A 22970-nucleotide genomic window follows, 5' to 3' on the forward strand; every position below is an offset into this window, starting at 1 on the left:
AATTAATTTTTTATGTACCTTTTTATTGTTCTAACAGGTCCCTCTTTCTTCCAAAAAGATTCGTGTCCCTCATCTGTGTTGGATTTATAGGCTAGGCCTAATTGTGAAATTCAATTAAATCCTAGAAAAATCTCAAAAGTCATGTATGAGTATGGCAAGAGAATGGTGGAACAAATAGGCACATATTTCTAGTCTAAGTGGAGTGAAACTAGTTTAAATATGTAGGCTACACTCACTCACCAAGTTATGAATGAGGGGAGAGAGTGTGGAGAACCACAAGTGCGCTCGCTCACCTCGCCTCGCCTGGGCGAGGTGGGGCGAAGGGTGCGGACGCACATGAATGGTCCGTCAAAATATGCCCCTCGCCTTGCGGGGCGAATTCCTTTTGTCGTTTTATTTTTTGGTTGCTTTGTTGTTAAGTCTAGATACCTATGCGATCGCGATAAGGATCTGAGCCATTATCGGAGCGCGAGTCTATCAGTTCGTGGATAACGTGTAGATCGTATCACGAGTCTACTACGGACTATCCGAAGGAGAGAAGAACACCGTCCGAGACCAAGCTCAAACCGTCCGCCCATTGGAAACCAGAGAAACCCGAATGTGCCAAGTTCGGTAAAAAGAAATTATAGCGTCCTCGTGGACCGTTCGAAGTACATGACCGGACCGTCCGCGACTGCTTTATCTGACATATAACGACACATTTAATGCACTTATAGTCGTTGATATAGCCGTTACTACTGACTGTTGCGATTTCAGTCGTTGATGTGCAGGGGCGAAGCGTCCGAGCCAGGAGTGCGGACCATCCGCGGTTGGCAGAAAGTGGGCAACGGCTAGGAAGTGGTTGGTGGTTATAAATATAACCCTAACCACCTCCACTCACTACATCCAAGCATCCTATTCATTCTCATTCAATACAAGAGCAAGCACTTCATCCCAAGACACATTCAAAGCCTCCAAGCTCCTCCAAGTGCCATAATTGTGACTAATGATCATTAGTGATTAGTGCTTTGGAAAATCTAGAGAGAGAGACAGAGTGATCTTATGATTTTCTTGTTGCTCTTGTTGTTTGGCTTTCTTAATCGTGTTTTCTTCGTCTCCTTCTAAACTATCAAGTGTCTTGTAAAGCTAGCAAGAGACACCTAATTGTGTGGTGATCCTTACGGGGTCTAAGTGACCCTCGAGGCTAAGAAGAAGCACTCAACCGGTCTAAGTGACCATTCGAGAGAGGGAAATGGTTGAATGAGACCCGGTTACGTGGCCTCCTCAACGGGGGTATGTTTTTTTGGAACCGAACCTCGGGAAACAAATCGTCTGTGTCTTTGTGCTAATCTTGTATTGCAATTTGATTCTTCCTCTCCTATCTCTCTCTCTCTAAAGTTCTCTTGCTTGCAATCTCTTTGAGTTAGCTCCCAAAATTGTCCGCATTGATTGAGCAACCCATAGCAAGAAGAACCCTCTTCCGCACTCCGATCTCATTATTACTCATTCTAACTCTAACCCCGGACAAAGTTCGTGTTCAAAGTTTATAATTTTCAGCTTTTGCCTATCCACCCCCTCTCTAGGTGACTTTCACATGTTAAAATATGATTGAAGTCTATTAGAAAGTTGAGAAAATCCAGAGTTATAAGTGTGACTTATATTTCAACAGATAAAAATCTAACAGATCCTTTTACAAAGGGACTACCACGTAATGTGATAGAAATCGTATCGAGGGAGATGGTATGAGACCCGTATAAGTTGCCATGGTGGAAATCCAGTCTATGTGATCGGAGACCCGTGAATTAGGTCCTGGGAGAACAAGCCATCGGTGAACTGAGAAGAGTAACTTTTGATTCTCTCTAAGTAAAAATGCAATACTCTCAAATGATGTAAGTCAGGTTGGCTTTGTGCCTTAATGTGCTTCTATGGGCTTTTACTAGTGAAGATGTTCACCTGCAGAACATTCTTGAGAGAACACACCTATATGAGTTAGACTGTCTAACTTCGCAGTCTATGAGATCTGTGTGATCTCTAGTAAACTCATGAAGAGACCTTGGAGTACGACGTATATGCTCCACACGAGAAGGGGACTATTGGTAGACAGGTACTAGTTATGGCTTTAAGTGAAACAAATTCACACAAAACTTGCAATTCAAGGCATAGTCTATTGTCCAAGTTGTGGGTTGGTGTAGCTTAGAGTTCTAGGCGAAAATTCAACTTAACAGTCTCTGTTGAAACACTAGTATATTAAACAATAGTGAACAATGGCAAAACTGTAGATGGGCATTTGAGATCTGGTGGAGGTTTGTTGGATTTATGGGCTAAGCCCAACTGTGAAATTTTATTAAATCCTAGAAAATATCAAAAGTCCATGTATGGGTATGGCTAGTCCAAGTGGGGTGGAACTAGTTTAAATATGGAGGCTTGGATGCAGGGAGAGAGTGTGGAGAACCACACTCGCGCTCGCTCGCCTCGCTTGGCCTGGCCTGGCCTGGGCGAGGCAGGGCGGGGCGAGGCGAAGGGCGCGGACGCACGACATGCACGTGAATGGTCCACCAAAATTCGGCCCCTCGTCTTGCGGACGCACGACATGCACGTGAATGGTCCTCACACGACTGCTCGTGATCTTTTCGTCGACCCTGCTGCTTTGACGTCGTCGACCCTACTACTTCGACATCGTCGACTCTGCTGCTTCCACTCACGCCGTCTACCGGTATGTGTGATCAGTACACATCATCTAATTTGACCCTATACTTCAGTTTATCTGTTATGGTAGATGTGTGATGTCTTTTTATGATTAACATGTTAAGTAACATGTTAGGTTACTTATAGTGGAACAAACACCTAAACTATTTATTATTGGTCATGATTTATATTTGAAATTTAATCTAAAAAATGTCTAACTATTCAACGATTTGTGACCTCCATTCTCTCATATTTCCGTGTCCCTCGTATGTCGCTAAAACCTTTTGCATGCAGCATCTCAAGCGTGGGCGTCGGCCACCTGCACTTCAAAAGGCCCACGTACGGTGCAATTTTCAATTTTAGCATATATTTAAAGAGGTTGTTGGAGTATGTACATTAAAAACACCTTAAACTTTTTTAACATGTCCCAATAATCATTTTTGAGAAATTTTTTAGCATGCTTTTGGAGTTTCTCTAATTGTGTTAGCCTATTGGTGGATTAAAAGGAGCTAATGAAATGAGAAAACACCTATTTTATGGGGTATTTGATTTATGACAACATATCCACATGGAACATTGGTGCACATGGTGCACATATTAAATCATCATCACTCATTTTAGATTTAACGTTTCTAGTTGTTTGGTACATTTTACTAAGGACACCCTTCAACGTGGTGGTGTGTAGTGGTGGAAGGTGTTATTTATAAATTGAATAATCAACTAGAGACGTTAGATCTAAAATGAGTGGTGATGATTTAATATGTGCACCATGTGCACCAGATATGTCCCCTTGATTTATATGGTCTAATTTTTAGTTCCTCTATTTTATTCTATTCTAGTCTCTAAATTATCAAATACAGAAACTAAAATATAGTTTTAGTTTTCAAATTTAGCAATTTATGGACTGAAATTAAATAAAATGGCGAGACTAAAAATTAGTCACTAGAAATCAAACACTCCCTTGTACCTCAAGTGCACGTACCAAGGTCCAAAGGAATGTCGTGAATCCTATCATATATTAGATCATGTATCAGATAACTATTATAGAAGCCTACCATTTATTAGCTCGTGTATCAAATAACTATTAATTAGTTCAAATTTGGCACAACTCAGCTTTATTATTGAAGCTACAGCTTCATAAGCATCTTTTTTTATGAAACTAAGCTGTTTTGAGAAACTATTGGATAAAATAGCTTCACCAACAATTCTATGCAGTGCTAATAGAGAAATAATAGAGAGTTGTGAAATATACTTTTTAAGCTTCACCTATCTCTACTACTTTATGAGAATATAAAAAACTTCACCTATAAAGTTACTTTTTTAAAAAGTTGATTGACCAAAAAATAGTTTAATAACTCGTGAAGCTGGTGGTGAAGCTGTGTCAAGCATGATCTAACTAGCTAACAATTAGCCCTAGCTATTAACAAACAAAAATTAATTATATCTCTTCCAAATGGTCCCAAGTTGGCGTTAAGATAGTGGCACACATATACTTACATGTTGAGATGATCAAAATCTATACTATTTATTAAGAACGCAAGGGTAGCCTGCCTCCTTGCGTTCTGCCGTTAGACAATCTCAACCGTCCGTTCTATCCTTCTCTGATCTAAACCGTCCGATCCCACACAACAGTCCCACTCCTCGATCCTGCCCACCAGCCCCGAAGCCGTCGCGGGTGCTGCTGCGGAGGCCCAGGACCGAAATTGAACTGCAGTTGGTGAGGTGGCGGCGGACCGGGTGGCGGCGGGGGCGGGGGCCCAGCGTGGTAGGGCGGCACCGGCATCCTGTTGTAGGGCGCCTGCGGCGGCGGCGTGTACGGATTCATCTGCGACGGGTAGCCGCCCTGCGGAGGCGGCGGTGCGTACGACCTGTAAGACGCCATCGCGCGGCAGCTAGGGTTCCTCGGAACCCGAGCCCTAGCACACAGACACCGCGCCTGCGGACACTGCTCGCTCCCCTTCTCCTCCGTCGCCGCCACCGCAGAAGCCTCTACCACGCGCGACCAGCTCGCCGCCGCGCCCGCCGGGGCCGACGGCCTGCACGCGCTCGCCGAGCAGGTGGTGCAGCTCGTGCTCGCCGACGGCTCCGGCGCCAGCAGCCCGCGCGTCGCCTTCGCCGACGGCGTCTTCGTCGACTCCTCGCTGAAGCTCAAGCCGGCCTTCGAGGAGGTCCCCGTGGGAAAGTACAGGGCCGACACCCAGTCCGTCGACTTCCAGAAAAGGTTGATTTGATCCCCTTCCTACCGAGCTCCCGAACACTTGTGTCCTGCTACCGTAGGTGCTAAAGATTGTTTGCCTGGATGTATGAATCAAATCTTGTTGTTTCGGCTACGGGACATACTGGCTTGTAGCTAACTTTCTCTGTGAACTGTTCGGCACTGATGAATTACTGTAGGTATTGTGTGTGACAGTTCACTTTTTATTGTCACCTTTATGACTCAGTTCATACTCTTATGACAGTGGTCATATCAACCAGAACTTATCAAGGAAGTGTGAAGCATTAGTTGTGTCAGGTTTGGCAGAATATGGTGATGAAATAGATGGGATTGTCCCAGCTGATATCATGAAGATTCAGCCTATCCTACAGTAAGATTTCATTACTTATGTTTACTTGAAGCTACAGTTGAATGCATAGCCTATTCTTGCTTTTGTCTATTTATGGTGCAACGCTTAGTGAAACATATTTGGAGATAATTCACCTTATGAATATGATAGAGTCACCTAAGTGTCGAACCATTACTGAAATCGATCATCTGTGGGGTGCTTCCGCTCTGAAATTCAGAGAAGATCTGAAACTAGATTTTTCAAAATCACGTACAAATAAGACAGGGAATGCTGAAATTACTAAGAGGAGAAGGGTACTCTTTTGGAGAACATATGACGTGATTCGGTTTAGGGATTTTTTAGGAGGGAAATTGGGAGCTCAGTGCTGCTCGATCTCACAGTGTTTTGGCCTCTGGTGCTCGGCGGGGTGCTAAATTTTAGTTTTTAGTGGGTAATTTATGATGAGTGGGCAGGGGTTTGGTGGATTCAAGCTTGGGTTTCAGGTCACCCGTGCTCAGGCTCTTGCTAATTATGTTATATTTTGCATGCAAAGTTGTACATAAAATTTATATTCCTTTTGATCTCATTGAACTATTTCAATTTGCAGATGGTCGTGATAGATGAGGTAGATTCTTTTCTCTTCAGACCACATGTTGGGCTTAGGGCCAAGTACCAGGCAATATGTAATTATTAAAAGCACATTATGTGCCATTATTGTTTCAGAAATTCCATAGACAACATCTTCATTAATATTGAATTTTACTGAATTATCTACCAAACTGGCTTCTAATCATTAGAAATATGATTTACATTATGATTTTTACCTTCTAATTTGTGACATCTCTACAAGTAATTTTCTTACCAGATTCTTCTTGCAAACAAGGGAGATTGACCTAAAATTGCAAAACAGTTGGTGGATGTCTACGCGCGCAGTTTAAGGTTTGGATGCGTTTCAGCTTTCTATAGTTGTTTATGCTTATTGTGTGAATGATTTGTTAGCCTTTATCTTTCCTTTTTTCTTATTAATATAATGTTGCAAAACTCTCCATGTTTGAGAAACAAAAATCATGTCTTCCATTATATTTAAGTTTTATTACCCATCACATGGGCATCTCATGAGTTTCCTTCATGAGCATTTTGTGGTTTGATCAATGGGGATGTCTGTGTAACCAGATGTTGAGGGCCTGAACCGCATGTAAGGTGGTATTGTGGCACTTCAAGTTTGTACAAAGATGGGGTGATCCTCTAGGGAGGGTAACACATTGGTAAAATAGTCACTTACGTGTGGTACTGTGGTGGGGTAGTGACATATTATCTTGTGATCTTTGAGCATGTGGTCATGCTTTGTTTCAGTGCTTGGAACATTGCCAGCCATCTTGTTGATGTGTTTCACTGGTAATTATTGTTGTCCAGCCATCACATGTAATTTGGGCATGACATGCTATTCTGTGTTCATGCATTTGAATTCACAATTTTAAGAATGGGCATGTTACAATGGACATGGACTTTTGTGGGGATCTAAATATCATTCTTTCGGTAACAAAATAAACATTCTTATGTTTGAAACACTATATTTCTAAATCATGCTACAGTGCACGCGCTTGGCTGACTGCCCAGTTAGCTATTTGCATACACCAAGCGGCAGTGTATATATATTTTGTCGGTTTAAGGACCATCTGGAATACAATAGATCGATCGTCAGCCGCTTAAGAGGAGCAGCTCCCCTTATGGTTTTGTGTTCTCACAATTTATGGTAGGATGCCATGCAAAACCCTTTTGGTTCAATCACTCACTTCATAGTTCATATTGTATGGTGATTTACTTCTACAACAACATGATATCATTAGCAACCCTTTTTCTGTGAGACTATCCTTGTCCCCCATACAATACATCTAGGAGTCTTGTGCATCTGTTGGTGAAGAGATGATGGCAGTTTAGTTGTTGGCTCTAAACTCTGAAAAAAATATTTTTTTACCAAATACAACATCAGATGTAATCTCTACTATTCTTAAGAAGATACCGTAGGCGTCCACAGTGGTGTGGCGCACGGTTCTGCCCTGCCCCTGCCTCCGACATCCTCCCCTTGCCCCGCTCTTGGTCGCGCAATCCCAGGAACCCTCCATCCGCCCCACCATCATCGCACTATCCATCGCCGCCCCGCCATCATCAGCCCGCGCCCGTGCGCATGCCCTGCCCCCGACATCCTCCCCTCGCGCCCTTCTATCGGCGACCGCTCCCACTCGCTGTGCATCGTGCCCTCGCCCCCGTCAACCACCCCGTGCGTCGATGCCTGCCCCTGCCCCTGCCCCGCCCCCATCCCTGCGATGCCCGCGGCCACAGCGCCCCTCCCCTCGACGCGCTCTGCGCGCCATGCCTGCTAACCAAGACCACAGCGCCTGGAGCAATGGGGAGGATGTCGGCCTTGCATGGCACCAGAGAGGGCGGCCCCTGCGCGAACGCGGCCCCCGGCCTCAGCCCCGATGGCGGCACGCTGCCCCACCGGCCCCCCGACGCGAGCGGGCGCGCCGCGGCCCCCACCCGACGGCGCGAGCGAGGCACGCGGCCCTCCCGGCGGGGTGGACGCGGTCCCTGGCTGTGAGGCGACGATGGGGCTGGGGGCTGCGATGGCACTGGGCGACCCACCGGCGGACTACGCATCCATCGCGGCGGTGGGGCTGTTTGTGGCACTCATGTGTGTCGGCATCATCGTCGGGCACCTGCTCGAGGAGAACCGCTGGATGAACGAGTCCATCACCACGCTCTTCATCGTGAGTCCAACCGCCTCCTTTTCTTTTTCGCTTTTGCCCTGCTGTGCTCATGCTTCTATTCTTAATCGAGGCTTCGGGACCTTGATGTTGCAATGCTGTATGTTGGGGATTGCAGGGGCTGGGAACTAGAGCAGTCATCCTGTTCGCATCGAGCGAGAAGCATTCGCGTGTGCTGGTGTTCAGTGAGGACTCTTATTTATTTACCTGCTGTCGCCGATCATATTCAATGCAGGGAATGGGATTCGTGTATTGATGCTATGTTCTAGCGTTATGGTGTTATTATTTTATTTTTTGTTAGTATTTATATCAGTTTTTCCTGCACATAATAATAAACACAACGAAAAAAGCAAGAAGACCCTAACTATTAAAAGTAGTATTTATATCAAGAGAGCTGTTGCTACCCTGCCTGTGTGCTCAGAAAATTCCTCCTTTTCTTTCTAATTGATGCAGGAGGCAGGAGCATCCTTAATTGAACGACAGTGATCCTGCAGTTTATGTTGGAAAGAAATTAACATAGGAGCATTGCACGTATTTGGTTATTGTTTTAGAACCTATTTCTATAGGTTTTCTCTTTGGAGCTTTCTGAGCTAAAGTCCAAAAAGGATTCCAACTTCTGAACACTTCAGTAGCAAAGCAACTATGTTGTGCTATTAAATATAAATCTGCAATTATTCCACCAAGTCTTTGGCGTTAGGAGTGTAGCTGATATGTTGTCATGTATGATTATGCTGAATATCTGGCACTAAGAACCTTTGTGTATAACCCACTCACAATTCTTTTTTTTCCTTCCCCAATAAGCCAGGTTCCAAGTGAAGAAGAAACAGTTCTTTCGAAACTTCATTACTATTACACTGTTTGGTGCAGTTGGCACCTTGATCTCTTTTACTGTAATATCCCTTGGTAGGTTCAGTCCCAAATTTCACTTTTAACATGATTATATGCTTCTAGATTTCTGCCTGCCTAACTCACATTTGATCTCAATAGGCGCTCTAGGACTAATATCAAGGCTTAATATCGGCGCACTTGAACTGGGAGACTATCTTGGTAAGTTCATCACCCAAAGCATAAACACTTATGTTGCCCATATACAGTTCTTTCTTTCTGACTCTTGTACATCTTAAATTTCAGCACTTGGGGCAATATTCTCGGCCACAGACTCGGTTTGCACCTTGTAGGTGTTAAGCCAAGATGAGACACCATTCTTGTACAGCCTCGTGTTTGGTGAAGGTGTTGTCAATGACACAACTTCTGTTGTGTTGTTCAATGCAATCCAGAACTTTGATCCTGGAAATATCAGCGGTGCCAAATTACTGAACTTCATTAGCAGTTTCCTTTATTTGTTCGGCTCCAGCACCATTCTTGGAGTAGCTGTAAGTTATATGCTCTTCCGCTTCTAGCTTTGCTAAAGTTTACTGACATGTGTTTTTTTCTGCAGTCTGGACTTCTTAGTGCTTATACCATTAAGAAGTTGTACTTTGGCAGGTTTGTACTTGACACAACACAATTTTTTTAATTGAAAAATTGATGGTATTTCCACATCTTACATTCCTCTTATTTGACATGCACCCTAGGCATTCAATCTATCGTGAAGTTTCCATTATGATGCTAATGGCTTATTTATCTTACATGCTAGCTGAAGTGAGCACCCTGTACTTTTAACCTCTTCAGACATTTTGCATTTTTTAAAAGCAAACATAGCTGTAAATTGTTATTAACGGGTTGCCTTTTTATTGTAAGTTGCTCGATTTGAGTGGAATTCTCACTGTGTTTTTCTGCGGTGTCGTAATGTCACACTATACTTGGCACAATGTAACAGAAAGTTCAAGGGTCACAACCAAGTAAGTAGCTTCATACCTTCTGTATGAACATTTGCTTTTGATCATGCATTCTTTGGTAATGCTTATGTTAATGTACTATTGGATGGATCACAGGCATGCCTTTGCAACATTGTCGTTTATCTCCGAGACTTTTCTGTTTCTTTATGTTGGTATGGATGCATTAGATATAGAGAAGTGGAAGATTGTCGGTCAAACTTATAGGCATACTCTCTCCCTCTTTCTCTCTCTTCATTGCTCAACTATAAGATCTTTCTTCTAGATCTGTATTTTCTATCATGTGCAGCCCGGTAAAGTCTATCGCTTTGAGCAACACCATTTTAGCCTTGGTGCTGGTTTCAAGAGCTGCTTTTGTTTTCCCACTATCCTTTCTATCAAATTTGACCAAAAAAACTCCAAATGGAAAGATATCTTTTAGGCAGCAGGTAAGTCTTTAACTTATCAACATCTTAACTTCTTATGTTCTCTTGAAACAGTTGTTATATTCCTTACATGATATTGGTCATTTAGGTTATTGTTTGGTGGGCGGGTCTCATGAGAGGTGTTGTGTCTATTGCGTTGGCTTACAATAAGGTTAATCTTGTGTTTGGTCTATATGGTTTGAGCTTTGGTTTGGATGTGTTACTGCTTTTGCTTCCTCTATCCATTCCAAAACATAGGACATTTTTTGTTGTAGTAAGTCAAAATTCTCTAACTTTGACAAAGTTTATAGAAAAACAAACCAACATCAACAACCTTCATTTCTTAATCTTATATAGAAGTTGCAGTATTTTAGTCTAATAGATGGACATGTTTTAAATTTTGAGACATTGAAACAATTTGCATCATGAAGGCGTTTGACTTAATGTTTCCAAGGTTCTGTGGAAGTGCGAGGCATTTTGGGAGGTGGTGAGCGCCTCGCTTGGCACCTTCATTTTCGTGATGATGCTATCCTTCAGGCTGCAGTGCCACACAAGTTCGTTTGGTGTAGGTGCTGCTTGATTTTTGGCGGTGCATGCCGGGTGTTCGACAATGTTTCTGAGGTTTTGTGGCAGTGCGAGGCATTTTGGGAGGGACATCATCATGCCCAACTTGAAGTCGTCCGTGACCACAACAGCGAGCGCGGTGGAGTACATGGATGAAGTATTGAAGGCGTTGCCGCTAGGTAGTACCTTATTCCCACTCATGACACTACCTCGTAGACAACACAAGTCTAGATGAGATCAGGCTCGCAAGTATGACCTACATGTTGCCATTTTTTTGTTAATCTTTTAAACTGAAGCAAAAGTTTTCCCCGTGAGATTTTTTTCCCCTGGTTGTGTCGCGATTAGGCGTAATGGATGCCTCTTTTGCTGCTCGCATGTGCTTGTTTTTTTCCCGTGTGTAGCAACCTTTGCTTAGCATTCATAAGAAAATGCTGTCGTCCCCGTATTTGGATAGATAAATGGATCTAATTAAATATCCCGTGCCTATCATAATGTTCGCGTTGCTAGCAGATTTAAAGGGGGGTAGTGGGGAAACACCATTTTCCGTTGGTCAAGCAATTAACTCGCCTGAGTTAGTGTGAGCCATTGCTTGCTTTAGTGCCACAAGAGGGGTCTTGTTGCAGTTATGCAGCTATCTGATTTGTATGTCTTTTCTTGTCCGGAGATTAAGTCGATCTGACCGGTGCATTCCCATCCCCACCATCTGGTGAGTCCTTTTATTTGTTCTTCTGTAAAAATTTAAAAATGTCTCTTTGTTTTACAGGTGAGGCCAGGAATGAGGATTCACGAACACTGCAATTCAATTATGGTTCATTCAAACATAAGGCATTGGATAAATCCTTAACTAAAAAGGTTCCTAAAAATCGTTTGACTTCAAATACTAAACTAACACAATGTTGCTCTATTGTAGGGATTTTTGAAGCACTAACTGCATTCCCCTTCTCCCCTTCTCCCTTCCTGCTGTGCGAAGCCGTGCCCCAAACCCTCTACCATCTTATTTCAGTTCCCACTCTCTACCATCTTCCAGGAAAAAACACTAGCAATCTTACATGAGTTCCAAGTTTTGCAGGTCGTTGCTGTTTGTGAATGTGGTTTGGATTATGACAGACTTCAGTTCTGTCCGACAGATATGCAAAAAAAGTATAGAATCTTGTTCTCCTATGCACACAAATTGGCATTTAATCTATTCATTTCTGAGTGATTTATTTTGTATTAGGTACTTTGAGAAACAATTTGAGTTGGCTGAAGCAGTAAAGCTGCCCATTTTCTTCACATGTGTGCTGCTGGTGAAGACTTCTATGAAATCATGACACAAAATTTGCACAGGTAGCATATAATCTGTATTCCGTAGGTGGTGTTCCTCAATGATGCCCTGCTGGATACACTCTTGTTTTTAATGAAACAGTTGAAAGTACACTGGCCGTAGGATTTACCTATGTTTCAATTCACTTGTTATGTTTTATAACTATTCATTGATCTTTGTGTCTGTTTTTTCTCTTTGGCAGATTCCCTGGTGGGGTTACACATTCCTTCACTGACTCAACAGAAGATCAGGATAGGCTACTTTCTTTTGAGAAGATGTTTATCGGTAAAATCTCTTTACCTAGCAATAAAAATCTGCATCTCTTGCAACATGATAAACTTCAGAGTAAAGATAGTCAATTGACCACCCTTTAGGTAGTTGTAACAAGCTATTCCGAATTCTGTTGTAATTCCTCTTTGTGATTCAGTTCTGTGTTGAAAATTTCCATTTGGATATTGATAACTGAAACAACTGTAAAATTTGATACTCTGTTATTCTTTATCTCCCAGTCGGGTCAGATGATTGTGCATCGTGGTTGCAGGTGTTAATGGTTCCTCTCTGAAAACTAACGGAAATCTTGAGGTTGTACGAGGCATTCCTGTCGAGAGGTTGATGATGGAAACAGATTCTCCATATTGTGACATAATAAATACTCATGCTGGAAGCCAGTATGTAAAATCTGTCTGGCCATCCAAGAAGAAAGAAAAGTATGAGCCAGATTCAACAGTAAAAGGTCGCAATGAACCTTGTTTAGTCAGGTACGTTGCAACAGTTTGCCATCAATTCTTGGGTTTTCTTGCTCGGTATAGACTGGTTGCTGAGTTTTTAAATATGACAATTGTTTTCCAGTGTAGAGAATATTTGCTTATCATTTAAGTACTCCATTCTTTTACGCATGTGCTTGTTTTTTCCCGCGTGTAGCAACCTTTTCTTAGCATTCATAAGAAAATGTTGTCGTCCCCGTATTTGGATAGATAAATGGATCTAATTAAATATCTCGTGCCTATCAAAATGTTCACGTTGCTAGCAGATTTAAAAGGGATAGTGGGGAAACACCATTTTCCGTTGGTCAAGCAATTAACTCGCCTAAGTTAGTGTGAGCCATTGCTTGCAACTTTACTGCCACACGGGGGGTCTTGTTGCAGTTATGCAGTTGTCTGATTTGTATGCCTTTTCTAGGGGTGGGCGTTCGGGTTACCCGAAATTTTCGGGTCGGGTAATTCGGGTTTTTAAAATTTCGGGTTTTGAGAATCGATACCCGAAATTACAACGGGTTTTCAATACCCGAAAATTCGGGTACCCGGAATTTCGGGTTCGGGTTCGGGTATTCCCGAACTACCCGAACTATTGTGTTGGCTTCATAAAAACACATACATCCTATTAAATTAGTATAAAAATATAGTTTGAATAATGATATACATGGATATATAAAACACAAGAAATCTACAATCACAAGTTATGCACACTTACACATAATTATAGATGTACAAATTAAATATTAAGCATGACATGAGTACATGACACATGAAAGTTCGGGTAATTCGGGTATTTCGGGTACCTGATTGTGATACCCGAATTACCCGAAATAATTTCGGGTTTTGCAAGTTGCTACCCGAAATTCCTGAACAAAATTCGGGTTTCGGGTATTTCGGGTTCGGGTTCGGGTATTCCGGGTTCGGGTTTCGGGTTACGGGTTTTTTGCCCAGCCCTAGCCTTTTCTTGTCCGGAGAATAAGCCGATCTGCCCGGTGCATTCCCATCCCCACCATCTGGTGAGTCCTTTTATTTGTTCTTCTGTAAAAATTTAAAAATGTCTCTTTGTTTTACATGTGAGGCCAGGAATGAGGATTCACGAACACTGTAATTCAATTATGGTTCATTCAAACATAAGGCATTGGATAAATCCTTAACTAAAAAGGTTCCTAAAAATCGTTTGACTTCAAATACTAAACTAACACAATGTTGCTCTATTGTAGGGATTTTTGAAGCACTGACTGCATTCCCCTTTCTCCCTTCCTGCTGTGCGAAGCCGTGCCCCAAACCCTCTACCATCTTATTTCAGTCCCCACTCTCTACCATCCTCCAGGGAAAAAACACTAGCAATCTTACATGAATTCCAAGTTTTGCATGTCGTTGCTGTTGGTGAATGTGGTTTGGATTATGACAGACTTCAGTTCTGTCCGGCAGATATGCAAAAGAAGTATACAATCTTGTTCTCCTATGCACACAAATTGGCATTTAATCTATTCATTTTTGAGTGATTTATTTTGTATTAGGTACTTTGAGAAACAATTTGAGTTGGCTGAAGCAGTAAAACTGCCCATGTTTCTTCACATGTGTGCTGTTGGTGAAGACTTATGTGAAATCATGACACGGAATTTGCACAGGTAGCATATAATCTGTATTCCGTAGGTGGTGTTCCTCAATGATGCCCTGCTGGATACACTATTGTTTTTAATGAAACAGTTGAAAGTACACTGGTCGTAGGAGTTACCTCTGTTTCAATTCACTTGTTATGTTTTATAACTATTCCTTGATCTCTGTGTCTGTTTTTCTCTTTGGCAGATTCCCTGGTGGGGTTACACATTCCTTCACTGACTCCGCAGAAGATCGGGATAGGCTACTTTCTTTTGAGAAGATGTTTATCGGTAAAATCTCTTCACCTAGCAATAAAAATCTGCATCTCTTGCAACATGATGATCAATGCTCAACAACATTGATCAGGGTAGAAATACAAATTTCTAGTGTAGAGAATATTTGCTGCTCATTTAAGTACTCCATTCTTTTACATGCTTTCTCTGTAGAAGCATCCAAGTAATCCAACCTTAACTCATGCCCTTCTCTATAGAGAGACTAACAAGAAACTTGTCTTTTACATGGAAATTTGTATTTCTACCCTGATCAATGTTGTTGAGCATTGATCATTGACTTTTGTGCTTCATTAGCCTTATTCCCTAAGTCATGATTGTTCTATTGTTATTACTGGGAGCTGAACTCGTCAGACTTATCTGTTACTCAAATTTTTATTCTCACATGAATGTTGCCCCCAGAAAATTTGACTTGGAGCTATCGGTTTCAGGCAAGTTCTTGAGGTAGTGGCGGGAAGCAAAGAAATTTCTGACATAGAAGGCCTGAGTAGAACTCTGTACCACAACACATGCAGGTAAGATAACTTCGTACCAACCTTAGAATTTTCCACTGGTTATCAGTAACTAGAAACAACCCATGTCATAATCATGTTGCTTATTTGTAGCTCCAGCTCTGCGGTGTTCGATAAGTCATCTTTTAATCAATGTGAATACGTGATTAATGGATCGACCAATCTTGCAGGCTCTTCTTTCCTCAGGATCTTGACGCGTCTACTAATGCGCAGCTTGAGAGTGGTACTGCCGTCCAGGATTGCTGATGTCAGAGTGATTTTTTTTAAAAAATGTTTCCTTTTGGTTGGCGTTTGGTTTCGTACAACTTCCAATATGCCTATGAAATGTTTTTGGTCTTATAATTTTCCCTCGCTGCCAATTTTGCCATGTTTCATGAGCCTGATGACATGTCAGGCAAGTCCTGACTATGTACAAGTACCCTACTGAGACTATGCCCTAAAATCATTTAGGGCTGAGCATGTACAAGTACAGTTTGATGGCTATGTTGTTCACTACAATCAAACAACAACTAAGCTCTATATCTATATTTTATACAAATTTTTAAATTCCGTGGCAACGCACGGGCATGTACCTAGTGTACTTATAACATTTACATTGAACAATTCTATTTCCTAGATGAAGAAAAGCATGAAAACCACTCAGTATATCTATCTATCTATATCCCATATCTATATCTAATATATCTATATAATATAAGGTAGATGTGAATCAACAATTGTTGTCATATCTGTATCTATATCTAAAAATATTGAAGTTAGGTGCAAATCACCAGTCACTACCATATCTATATAATATTGTAGTGCCTATACTGGCAGTCTGTTTGCACCAACCACTATATCGTATCATAGTGTTGACCAAGACGCATTCATGTATCCTAGTATATGAAGCTACCACAGGATCCAACTACTGGACCATCGCTCCTAAGGCCCTATACCTCGGGGACATACTCTAGATCTAGCTAAGACATTGGCCTAACTATCTAGGCAGCTTAATATTAAGGTACTCCAAAGGAATGACATCTACACTACCATATCTTGCTAATAACTACAAAGGTCCTAGGTCCCTCATGGCCCTGAAGTACTCCAAAGTTTGGGACACCTCCGCACTTAGGGGAACCAGTCCGCAAGATTGGTCTAAGATTCACCCCTGTTATCTAGGACATCGTCCAACTAGAATGATCTAAGTCTCTTGTGCCCCCGTGCTTCGAGGTGCCTATGACGAAGGATTTAAGTGCCTTAGCCTCCAAACCCAGGTCACTCATAATGGTAGAAACACTTAGTTGCCTGGGGCCATTAGTGCCCCCTAAGTACTTAAGTTATATAACCTCATATAATATGAAATGTTAGTGCCTAAGACAAAGGCCTCATATGGGACCAAGGGACTCTTGCTACATTTAAGTACAAAGTTGTCCGTAAGATAGAAGGATGTGGTTGATCCCACCAAAGGTATCATGGCCCCCAAAACAGGGATGTCATGTGTAAGGCCTACTACTAATAGTCCCATAACGTTGACATTTTGGATAAGCCTCCCATACAACACATTAAATGTGTTATGTGCAACATCACATCTGACAGGCACACTATCCCCACAACTTAAGTATTAGGGTACTCGATACCACAATTTGGTATGTGCATTGACCCTACTGTAGCCATGTGTGTGCATACCTATGTACCATAAAGTATTATCAAGTACATGTTGCTACACTAGTTACCAACTACGTCGTACCCAACGTCAATGACTCTAGAGTCCATAGAAGTGACATAACATACATGCCCTTGCAACATGTATTATGCCACTAAAAAGGACATCTATAACAATATGCCTGACTAAAGGCATGGCCCTATCTTAGTTGATCAGACCCATAGTCTTGTTAACATGTAAACTCCACTCCCTTTATCTATAAAAGGGGAATAGAGTAATAAAGGAAGTGGCCATTTTGAAACATAGGAACAGGATTCTCATACACAACATCTAAGGACAGACATAAGGGTGAATTATAAACCAACAGGGCTAAAACTCTCACCAGAGCCAAGTGGAAAGGGGGAGCTAGGAGGTCATGGTACTTAGTTGATTCTTTTGATTCTTGAGCTTGTAATCTTCTATGACTTTTGTTCATCAATGAGTAGAAATAGAATATAAGGTATTATACACACAATGGCACAAACCTCTCCAACTGCATGTATGTTGGTTCCTGATCATGCCAAGATTCAATATTCCGCTCGCCTATGCCCACACTCTCTCTAATAAATCTCTTCTTTTTGTACCATACATACCTTGGTGTCTATCCATGATGCCTTCTAGCACTTTTTCTCTTGAGATTGTTCTGGTTTGCTATGCAGCATGGCTATGAAGACACCAACTTACTTGTCGTTAAGAGCAGTCATGACTAACACCTGCTCTAGCAACTCAGATCATGAGCCACGCCATAGAAGGCATCAGAACCTCACTCAGTTTTCCACACTACCGTCTTTGATGAGAGGACATGCTTTAGTGAGGTTGTATGGAGTAGTTCCCACAGGCCTACCTTCGATGCTTATGTCGACTAGGGTGTGCAACGCCATAGGGGCATCACACCATATGTCTCCATGAGCCCTAGAGAAGCACCACCACTCAATGTGTGTCACTCTCATAGCCTCATATCGGGACCAAGGCGATGCGACCTCCAATCATGAATGTTTTTCCTATCACTAGTCATCATGATGGGCTTGTTGATGTCTTGACTTTGGAATTTATGATGTTGTTTGTTCTCTTGATAAAGGCTCTTCTCTATAATCCACCAACACCAGACATTAGTCAGGTTACTATTGAACGGTGATGACAAGAAGTCGCTAGGTTCATGCCATTGCTAGGGCCAACCCTAGCCCATCTCATCTTGTGCAACCTAACTTAGAAAAGGCTGCAACATTAGGATCCACCATATGTACGCTCTCAGGCCCTAATCATGGTATCTCTAGGTCTACCCATTAGAGTTATACCTTAGTTTGCAGAGCCATAGTGTAGGGCCCCACCTTGGTGTTAGCTCTAAGAACTACGCTAGCTACATGAGCCATCACATGAACGTAGGGATGCCGAGATAGCACCATAATGAAAAGTTGGTCGCTAGCCACAACCTTCACTTAGCATCACCTACAACACACATCAACCATATAGCTCATCTGTTTAGGGATAGGTGCTTGGCCCTCACCCTCGTACCCCTTTTATTCTACTTAATGATTTAGTTCAGAGCCTAAGGTATGACACATCATATCAAAAGGGGTGCAGGCATGAAACATGACTACTGCCGGTGCTTTGTCTTCCAAGATGACGGTAAAAATAACTAATAATTGATCCTACACGAGTATACAGGTAAGACCTAGAGATAAAACCTAAGTAATAGCTAAATCATGATATGAATCTCTCTACAATGACGAGTTACTTTTTCTAGCATGATTTAATACTCTTCTTGTGCTTGAGCGCCCCAGGGACCTGATTGTCATGACGCCAACTAAAACCCTTGATGATGTGATACATGGTACAAATCGGGCATACTAAAAATCCATTTCATTAGGAGTCTAGTAAGAAAGATAGACCTAACTGCAATATAAGTCTGGCAACATACTTCAGGGGCTCTATCAGCACTTGAGGAAGGCCATACCCTTGAATGCTACCAAGACATATTCAAGGATCACAGTATATAGAGCTATTATGGGGCCTATTGAAAGGGAATTAGGCCTACACCTATTTCCTAAATGATTTTGGTGGTTGAATTGTCCAACACAAATAATTGGACTAACTAGTCTGCTCTAGTCTATAAGTTCTACAGGTGCCAAAGGTTCACAATAAGCCAATAAAAAGACCAAGAATGGGTTCAAACAAAGAGAGCAAGGGACAACCGAAGTGTGCCCTGGTCTGGCGCACCGGACAGTGTCCGGTGCACCAGGGGACTCCAAGCTGAACTCCTCACCTTCGGGAATTTTCAGAGAAGCTCCGCTATAATTCACCGGACTGTCCGGTGCACCACCGGACAGTGTCCGGTGCCCCAAGGGAGAGCGACTCTGAACTCGCCAACTTCGGGAATCCGCTCCGCTAAAATTCACCGGACTGTCCGGCGTGACAGCGGAGCAACGGCTACTTCGCGCGCAACGGTCGACTGCAACGCATTAAATGCGCCTGCGCACGCAGAGGAGCAGAGCACGCGCGGGTGGCACACCGGACAGCCTATAGGGCCTGTCCGGTGCACCACCGGACAGCCAGGCGGGCCCACATGACAGAGCTCCAACGGTCGAACCCCAACAGTCTTCTAACGTGGCTGGCGCACCGGACTGTCCGGTGCGCCATGCGACTACAACCTTTCAACGACCACTTTGTGGTGGTTGGGGCTATAAATACCCCAACCACCCCACATTCATTGGCATCCAAGTTTCTACACTTCTACACCTTACAAGAGCTATAGCATTCAATACTAGACACACCAAATAGATCAAATCCTCTCCCAATTCCACACAAGGCTTTAGTGATTAGTGAGAGAGATTTGTTGTGTTCTTTTGAGCCCTTGCGCTTGGATTGCTTCCTTCTTTCATTCTTTCTTGCAAACAACTCAATTGTAACCAAGGCAAGAGACACCAATTGTGTGGTGGTCCTTGCGGGGAAGTTTGTTCCCGTTTGATTGAGAAGAGAAGCTCACTCGGTCTGAGGGACCGTTTGAGAGAGGGAAAGGGTTGAAAGAGACCCGGTCTTTGTGACCACCTCAACGGGGAGTAGGTTTGCGAGAACCGAACCTCGGTAAAACAAATCTGTGTGTCACACTCTTTATTCGCTTGCGATTTGTTTTGCGCCCTCTCTTTCGGACTCATTATCATTTCTAACGCTAACCCGGCTTGTAGTTGTGATTAAGTTGTTAAATTTCAGATTCGCCCTATTCACCCCCCTCTAGGCGACTTTCAATTGGTATCAGAGCCCAGTGCTTCATTAGAGCCTAACCGCTCGAAGTGATGTCGGGAGATCACGCCAAGAAGGAGATGGTGACCAGCGAGAAGCCCACTACAAGCCACGGGAAAGCTCCATCGGGAGAGTCCCGCAACAAGGGGAAGGAAAAGGAATCCCCTTCTCACAAGTCGCGTCGAAGCGGTGACAAGAAGAAGAAGATGAGGAAAGTGGTCTACTACGAGACCGACACCTCGTCGCCATCCACCTCCGGCTCCGACACGCCGTTCGTAACTTCTAAGCGCCATGAGCGTAAGAAGTTTAGTAAGATCCCCCTACGCTATCCTCGCATTTCTAAACATACACCATTACTTTCCGTCCCATTAGGCAAACCACCAACGTTTGATGGTGAAGATTATGCTAGGTGGAGTGATTTGATGCGATTTCACCTAACCTCACTCCACAAAAGTATATGGGATGTTGTTGAGTTTGGTGTACAGGTACCATCCGTAGGGGATGAAGATTATGATGAGGATGAAGTGGCCCAAATCCAACACTTCAACTCCCAAGCCACAACTATACTCCTCACCTCTCTAAGTCGAGAGGAGTATAATAAGGTGCAAGGGTTGAAAAGTGCCAAGGAGATTTGGGACACGCTAAAGACCGCGCACGAAGGAGACGAGGTGACCAAAATCACCAAGCGGGAAACGATCGAGGGGGAGCTCGGTCGCTTCCGACTTCGACAAGGGGAGGAGCCACAAGACATGTACAACCGGCTCAAAACTTTGGTGAACCAAGTACGCAACCTTGGGAGCAAAAAATGGGATGACCATGAAATGGTTAAGGTCATTCTTAGATCACTTGTTTTCCTTAACCCTACTCAAGTTCAATTAATTCATGGCAATCCTAGATATACACTAATGACTCCCGAGAAAGTAATCGGGAATTTTGTGAGCTTTGAATTGATGATCAAAGGCTCAAAGAAGATCAACGAGCTTGATGGCCCCTCCACGTCCGAAGCACAACCGGTCGCATTCAAAGCGACGGAGGAGAAGAAGGAGGAGTCTACATCAAGTAGACAACCCATCGACGCCTCCAAGCTCGACAACGAGGAAATGACGCTCATCATCAAGAGCTTTCGCCAAATCCTCAAGCAAAGGAGGGGGGAAGGACTACAAATCCCGCTCCAAGAAAGTATGCTACAAATGTGGTAAGCTCGGTCATTTTATTGCAAAATGTCCATTATCTAGTGATAGTGAAAGGGGCGACGACAAGAAGGGGAGAAGAAAGGAGAAGAAGAAATACTACAAGAAGAAGGGCGGCGATGCCCATGTTTGCCGGGAGTGGGACTCCGACGAGAGCTCCACCGACTCCTCCTCCGACGAGGACGCCGCAAACATCGCCGTCACCAAGGGTCTTCTCTTCCTCAGCATCGGCCACAAGTGCCTCATGGCAAAGGACGGCAAAAGGAAGAAGGTAAAATCAAGATCCTCCACCAAATATGAAACCTCTAGCGATGAGGATAATGCTAGTAATGAGGAGGATAACTTGCACATTCTTTTTGCCAACCTAAACATGCAACAAAAAGAAAAATTAAATGAATTGATTAGTGCTATTCATGAGAAGGATGATCTCTTGGACACCCAAGAGGACTTCCTTATTAAAGAAAATAAGAAGCATGTTAAGGTTAAAAATGCTTATGCTCTAGAAGTAGAAAAATGTGAAAAACTATCTAGTGAGCTAAGCACTTGCCATGACACTATTGCCAACCTTAGAAATGAAAATGCTAAATTAATTGCTAAGGTTGATTCTAATAATTGTGATGTTTCAATTCCCAATCTTAGAGATGATAATAATAACTTACTTGCTAAGATTGAAGAATTGAATGTCTCACTTACTAGCCTTAGAATTGAAAATGAAAAACTAATTGCTAAGGCTAAAGAACTAGATGTTTGCAATGTTACAATTTCCGATATTAGAGATAACAATGATATTTTGCGTGCTAAGATTGTTGAACTTAATTCATGCAAACCCTCTACATCTACCACTGAGCATGTTACTATTTGCACTAGATGTAGAGATGTTAACATTGATGCTATTCATGATCATATGGCTTTAATTAAACAACAAAATGATCATATAGCAAAATTAGATGCTAAAATTGCCGAGCATGACTTAGAAAATAAAAAATTTAAATTTGCTAGAAGCATGCTCTATAGTGGGAGACGCCCTGACATCAAGGATGGCATTGGCTTCCAAAAGGGAGACAATGTCCAACTTAATGCCCCTCCTAAAAGATTATCTAATTTTGTTAAGGGCAAAGCTCCCAGGCCTCAGGATAACGAGGGTTACATTTTGTACCCTGTCGGTTATCCCAAGAGCAAAATTAGGAGAATTCATTCTAGGAAGTCTCACTCTGGCCCTAATCATGCTTTTATGTATAAGGGTGAGACATCTAGCTCTAGGCAACCAACCCGTGCTAAGTTGCCTAAGAAGAAAACTCCCAGTGCATCAAATGACCATAATATTTCATTTAAGACTTTTGATGCTTCATATGTTTTAACTAACAAATCCGGCAAGGTAGTTGCCAAGTATGTTGGGGGCAAACACAAGGGATCAAAGACTTGTGTTTGGGTACCCAAAGTTCTTGTATCTAATGCCAAAGGACCCAAAACCATTTGGTTACCTAAAGTCAAGAACTAAACTTGTTTTGTAGGTTTATGCATCCGGGGGCTCAAGTTGGATCATCGATAGCGGGTGCACAAACCACATGACAGGGGAGAAGAAAATGTTCTCCTCCTATGAGAAAAACCAAGATCCCCAACGAGCT

General features: G+C 42.8%; 1 pseudogene across 1 annotated transcript; it reads left to right on the forward strand.

The window, feature by feature from the left end:
• The first annotated feature begins 4116 nt into the window (after positions 1-4116).
• Positions 4117-15718, forward strand: LOC103634347 (sodium/hydrogen exchanger 3-like; annotated as a pseudogene). Its single transcript, XR_002263409.3, has 23 exons — positions 4117-4885; positions 5124-5249; positions 5815-5832; positions 6073-7975; positions 8091-8219; positions 8774-8875; positions 8960-9019; positions 9104-9345; positions 9411-9457; positions 9547-9613; positions 9713-9813; positions 9907-10014; positions 10097-10235; positions 10321-10954; positions 11539-11915; positions 11992-12101; positions 12281-12363; positions 12620-12836; positions 14054-14277; positions 14354-14464; positions 14643-14725; positions 15157-15240; positions 15408-15718. The product of XR_002263409.3 is annotated as a sodium/hydrogen exchanger 3-like (transcript).
• The last annotated feature ends 7252 nt before the right edge of the window (positions 15719-22970 follow it).

This window comes from Zea mays, chromosome 7 (genome assembly GCF_902167145.1).
Source record: "Zea mays cultivar B73 chromosome 7, Zm-B73-REFERENCE-NAM-5.0, whole genome shotgun sequence".
NCBI lineage: Eukaryota > Viridiplantae > Streptophyta > Magnoliopsida > Poales > Poaceae > Zea > Zea mays.